Here is a 6,000-nt window from a genome sequence, read left to right as displayed (position 1 = left end):
GCCTCACTCTTTCCCAGTCTCCAATCACTCCCCCTCCTCTTCCGGTTTCTCCCCTTATAGACCTGAACCCTCTCCCCCACGTGACGTAACTCCTCCCCTCATGATGTCACATCCGGAAGGTCGTTTACGCCCGCATTACACCACCCTCCCCCGTAGATAAAATCCAGCCGACCTCGGCTGAACAACAACTCCAACAAGTAATGCGAGTGAAAAAGACCGAATACGTTCAAGGACACGAAGCATACAACAACAATACAGAACAAGAACACAACACAAAAGTTAACGAAATGTGAGGGATTTCGAGCGAGTGCGGGTCGCCGGGCCGTCCCGGACGGTCGGCGGCCCTCCCGCCGAGCGGGAACGTGGCAGGGTTTTGAGAGCGACAGGATAAAGTTCGTCTGTCGCTATTGGAGGCCTGCCACCGTCCCGGTCCCGTATTCCTGACGGCCCAGCGTCAGAGGTGTCCCGCAATCGCGTCCGCGGCGGGGTAGGAAGGGCTGCAGGTCTCGGAGATTCCGCAGCCGTGGTAGGCACCCCCCGAGCGGAGCCTCCTCCCTCCTGCGGCGTCACGGCCGGCTTGTCTGTAAAGGGTACGACAGGTGCTCTTGCAAGGTCAGCAGGCACAGGCAAGGGCGAGTCGGCAGCAACAGACCCCGGCAAGGCAACCTCAGGAGATGACGCATCAGGTCGAGGGGCCACGTATGGTTTCAACCGAGATGTGTGTACGAACCAACGCCGAGATCCAACCCGAACACGCGCCGACTGTGGGTTGGGAACCTCGATGAGGCGAACCGGCCCTTGCCATGGTTTATGTAATTTAGGAGAGGTACCTGGCCGCACCTGTGGGCAATGGAGCCAGGCCAGGTCCCCCGTTTTCCAGGGGCACTCCCCCTTTGAACGTCGAGCACACCGCTCGTTCCGGGCCTGGGCTTTGGCCGTAGCCATGCGGGCCCCTTCCCGCGCCTCAGTGACACGGCGAACGTTGTCCTGAATATAATCAGGAAGAGGTTTAGCAGGTCCCCTCGCTCCGGTTCCCAACTGCACATTAATTGGCGGCACGTTTTCACGACCGTACATAAGAAAAAACGGCGAATATCCAGTAGCCGCGTGCGGCGTCATCCGATACGCCGAAAGCACCCCAGGGATATGCAAATCCCAATCTGATTGTTTTTCACTGACCGTGTGACACAGCATGGCGGACAGGGTCCGATTTAGCCGTTCAACCATACCATCCGTTTGTGGGTGGTAGGGGGATGTCCGTATCTTCTTAGTTCCGAGAGCCGCACACACTTCCCCCAGCAATTTCGAAGAGAAATTTCGGCCCTGATCCGTGAGAAGCCTCTCCGGCGCCCCCTTGTCCATAACGTACCCAAATAGAAAGGCGTCTGTAATGGACGCCGCTGACTGGTCGGGCAAGGGCCACGCCATCGGCCAGCGGGAGAGGTACTCCACGCCTACTAGCAAATACTTATTTCCCCTAGTGGATGGCGGAAAGGGTCCCAAAATATCTAACGCCACCAATTCATTAACTCGAGATACCTGAATAGATTGTATCGGCGGCACATATGGATGTTTAGGTGGCTTCCGGCGGGCACAATCGGGACACGCGCGAACGTGACCGACGACATCTGTCGTCATGCCGTGCCAATAGTAATCTCGCTGCAGCGTCAATAGGGTCTTCTGCACCCCCAGATGTAAAAGTGTGTCGCAATGCAGAGTCCTAATCAATTCGTACCGCAATGATGCCGGTACAACAAGACGCCAGCGTTCCTGTATCCCTTCCCTCCACATCAGCAATCCATCTCGGAGAGCGGTTTCCGGCACACCCCCCGCTCCGAGTCCCCCACTTGCCTTCACAGGTCGCTTACGTAACGTCACCAAGGAATCGTCCAACATTTGTTCCCGAATCCACACAGACCTCGGGAGACGCAAAATCCCATCAGCCGGTCCCCCATCAACCGGTCCCGGCTCAAGCGGAGCTTCAGGCACTTCAACTGCCAGCGCGACAGGCTGAGGGGGGTGCTGAATCGGTCCACACCTATGCGTCCCCGACGCACACGCGCAAGGGGATCGCTGCGGCAACCTGGAAAGTGCGTCCGCATTAGCGTGACGCACACCCTTCCGATGGTGAATTTGGAAGGAAAATTCTTGCAGCGTGTCCAACCACCGCGCCAACTGGCCGGATGGTTGGTCCATCTTAAGAGCATACTGCAAGGCCGCATGATCCGTGCGAACAATAAACGACCGACCGTACAAATACGGTCGAAATTAGCGGAGGAAAAAAACAATAGCCAAAAGTTCCCTGCGAGTGACGCAGTAGCGGGTTTCAGCGGGAGACAAAACCCGACTACCATACGCCACCACGCGTTCCACACCACCTTCTGACTGAGACAACACCGCCCCAATGCCAGTGTCACTCGCATCCGTATCCAGAATGAAGGGATGTTCAAAATCCGGATAATCCAACGTCGGTGCAGTAGCCAATAGATCGCGCAGGCTTCGAAACGCCGCCTCCTCTGGCGGTCCCCAAGCAAATTTGTGTCCCTTTCCCGTAAGGAGATGCAAAGGCCTCGCGATCGTAGCAAAATTTGGAACAAACCTCCGATAATATGAGGCGAACCCCAAAAACCGACGCACATCCCCCACCGTGGCTGGGGTTGGCCAGTCACGGACGCACGCTGTTTTTTCCGGATCCGTGGCCACCCCGTCCACACTAACAATGTGCCCCAAGTATCGTACGGAGTGTTGTAGTAGGTGACATTTTTTTGGCTTGAATTTCAAATTAGCAGAACGCATCCTGGTGAATACAGCCTCCAACCGCAGTAATTGCTCGTCAAATGTGCGGCTGAAGACGATAATATCGTCTAAATATATCAGACATGTCTCCCACTGCAACCCCGTTAATACCAACTCCATCAACCTCTGAAAAGTGGCAGGGGCCGCATTCAACCCCACTTCTGACACCAATGTAATAAAAGACTCGGACGCTTCTCTCTGACTCCGTGTCCTTTATTTGGGTTCTCAGCTTTTCCCTCACGGCACTCCCTCACGGCACTCCCCTAGAGACCCTCTGCTTGCAGCCCCGGGCTGCTGTCACTATTGTAGCCTCCTTCCTCTCCTTGCAGACCCGCTGCTGAACTCTGTGTGCAGACTCCCGCTGCCGAACTCCCCTTGCAGACCCGCTGCTCCCTGCAGCCTCCTCGCTGCTCCCGCTGCTCCGGGGTCGGTCACCGTTGGCCGACGGTGCCGAACCTCGTTCTCCGTGTATGTGGCGATCTCGCCACTCACTCACTCTCCGCCCTGCGTGGCCTCACTCTTTCCCAGTCTCCAATCACTCCCCCTCCTCTTCCGGTTTCTCCCCTTATAGACCTGAACCCTCTCCCCCACGTGACGTAACTCCTCCCCTCATGACGTCACATCCGGAAGGTCGTTTACGCCCGCATTACACAAGGAAAATGAGCGCTGTATGAAGTAGCTGACCGCATCGTGGTCTTGTGTGGCCTGGCTGTTGATACGCGAGATAGTTGACAAATCTGTGGCCTAAGGTAGGAGTGGTGCTGCAAAATGTGGTACTCGTGCAGTTAAAAGTAGATCATTTGAAGAAGGAGCACTCAATTGCACAGGCATTAATTAACTTTGTTATTTCTATAAGCGCATTTGAAATCATACAGTTTGTTGACTCTAAAAATGTATGCATCAATATATATAAGAGCTGAGAGCAGTTATCCCATGTGTTCTATGTATGACATCACCTTGCATGGAATAAATATATGGAAAGCAGGGAAGCATGGTAGGAGAATGTGCCCGTTAAATCCCTTGGTGAAGGAGGAGTGTGCAGAGTTTAAATGTGTAAGAGAGTCTCATAAAATTGAAATATGATCTGGGCATCCTTCAACTTCCAAAATTCAAGAAAATGTCAATGATATTCGCGATTTTGCCATCTGACTATGAGACAGATTTCTAATGGTACAACATACGCCACTGATGAGCAAGGTGTCAGCAAAATGGGTCTCCAAAAATATTGACCATTGGCTTGAAGTGAACTATCATCAGGTACAGTTGGGCATCGTCATGAGGCACCATTGCACAATATCTTCCACATGCATAAGGCTGTAAGTGAGTGATGTGAAGACCAAGTCAAAGGGGTTATTTTGGGTAGGGGTTACAATTTTGGAACATTGATGGACCAAGCACATTGCATTTGAAGGGGTTATGTATAAAAGTAACGGTTTCGTCAGAGGCAGTTATTACTTTCGATGTCAAGCCATGGGCATTTTGATTCTCTCACCCTGTCCACCCCCAACCCTTGTACATCTTCTGAAATAATCTGGCATTTGTGGCATAGCATAGCTTTCTGCAAGCATTAGTCTCAACAAGGCAACTAGTTGAAGCATGAGACTGTTACTATATAAGTGTTCGTGTTATTCCTGTAAAAAAGGTTACTTTTATCCCATAGCGTTTGTTCAGCAATAGGATGTTTTAAATTAAATAACAGGTTATAATGATTTGATACGTAAGTTGAAGCAAGTTATTGATGTGAGCAAGGTTGGTTGGGGACATTTGGCCACCGCAAATCAATTACTCTGAAGTCATTCCTTTATTTTGTTCTTGACTTTTTTTTTCCTTTTAAATATAAGAATCATTGTTCCATGCAATTGGGATCAGGTGGGGTCATTTTAGCTCACCGTACCCCTTCATGATGGCCTTTCATCCTAAAATGCTTTGCTAAGCCCTCTTCTGGACCCAAAGCGCTGCACCCATAAAGGCAGTGTGACATGCATTCTATCTTAATTTACCAGGCTCCAAGCACAGGCCTGAACTATGATGCCATTGGGTTGCTTATTAAATTGCGAATGTCACCGAGAATGATTGCTCTGTCTCTAAAGCGCCAGCGTTCTTGCTGAAGCAAAAGCATCAAACATGGTTAAGGCGTTATCATTTGTCTGTACATGTCACTGATTAATACTTTCAGATACATTCACCTTGCTGAATATCCATAAGTGGTATGACAACAAATGCAAAGGAAGCATTTACGACTTTGCTTGCTTTTCATTTCAAAGCATGTTTTTGATAAATAGAATTTGATTTTTGAACCTTATGGCGGGACCCCGGGGTCCCATAAGCACCCGGCTCTCATATAAACATTATATTATATTCTTTGGGTCTTTCGGTAAAGCCACGTCGATAGCAAAAAATAATAAAATTATCACGACGTTCCGAGCGCAACAAGAGGCAATCGTCACCAGGTGAAAAATATAGGGAGAGAGCTGCCAAGGCAGGAGAAAATACAGCAGGAGAGCTGCTGAAACACGAAGTTATATAGGCTTGAGATGGGCTCAGCCCAAGGATACGTGGGCGGGGCTAGAGGTGGAATTTGCATGTCAATGTAAGATCGGTGATGACCCTCCACGATGACGACGCAGCTGTGGAGGTGGCCATTGTATTGTGAGAGATTAGCATGTCATTGTAAACGAACCAACGCAACGGTGGCTATGCTAGTGAGACATCCAGCTCGTTAAAAAACGAGAGACAACACCACATCGAGGAAAAGGAGCAACGGTGGCTGTGTTAGTGAGACATGTATGTAACTCAGAGAGATGGAAATAACTGATAGCATCGGCAAGTAGGATTGAAACATCACAGCAAGTTATGATTTAAACTGGTTAATAACGTCCTTCCAATGATTGCTCAGTTTGTATCCATCTTCTCGGTTGAAATTGTGTCTGTGTTTATATATCTGGATGGCTTCATGAACGAATCTTTGTTGATAGCCAGTGGGCTTGCAGAATACTTTCGTCTTCAAAAAATATTTTTTGTGTGTGCCCACAGCGTTAAAACAATGATCAGCCACGGCTGAGGTATTGGTCCTACCGTATTTCAGATCTGCCTTATGTTCACAAACACGGTCCGAGACATGTCGCTTAGTTTCCCCAATGTAACTACTGCCGCAGCCACAGCTTAGTTTGTAGACACCGGGGTATTGCATGTCAGGGATCACAT

General features: G+C 50.2%; 1 protein-coding gene across 1 annotated transcript in view; it reads left to right on the top strand.

Annotated features, from left to right (window-relative positions):
* LOC144935835 (stromal membrane-associated protein 1-like) overlaps positions 1 to 6,000 on the top strand; it is a 144,443-nt gene that overhangs the window by 59,237 nt on the left and 79,206 nt on the right. The gene's annotated exons all lie outside the window — the stretch shown is intronic.

The sequence above is a fragment of the Lampetra fluviatilis genome, chromosome 14, assembly GCF_964198595.1.
Source record: "Lampetra fluviatilis chromosome 14, kcLamFluv1.1, whole genome shotgun sequence".
NCBI lineage: Eukaryota > Metazoa > Chordata > Hyperoartia > Petromyzontiformes > Petromyzontidae > Lampetra > Lampetra fluviatilis.
The sequence above is the reverse complement of the archived record's forward strand: the minus strand, read 5'-3'. Positions and strand labels throughout refer to the sequence as shown.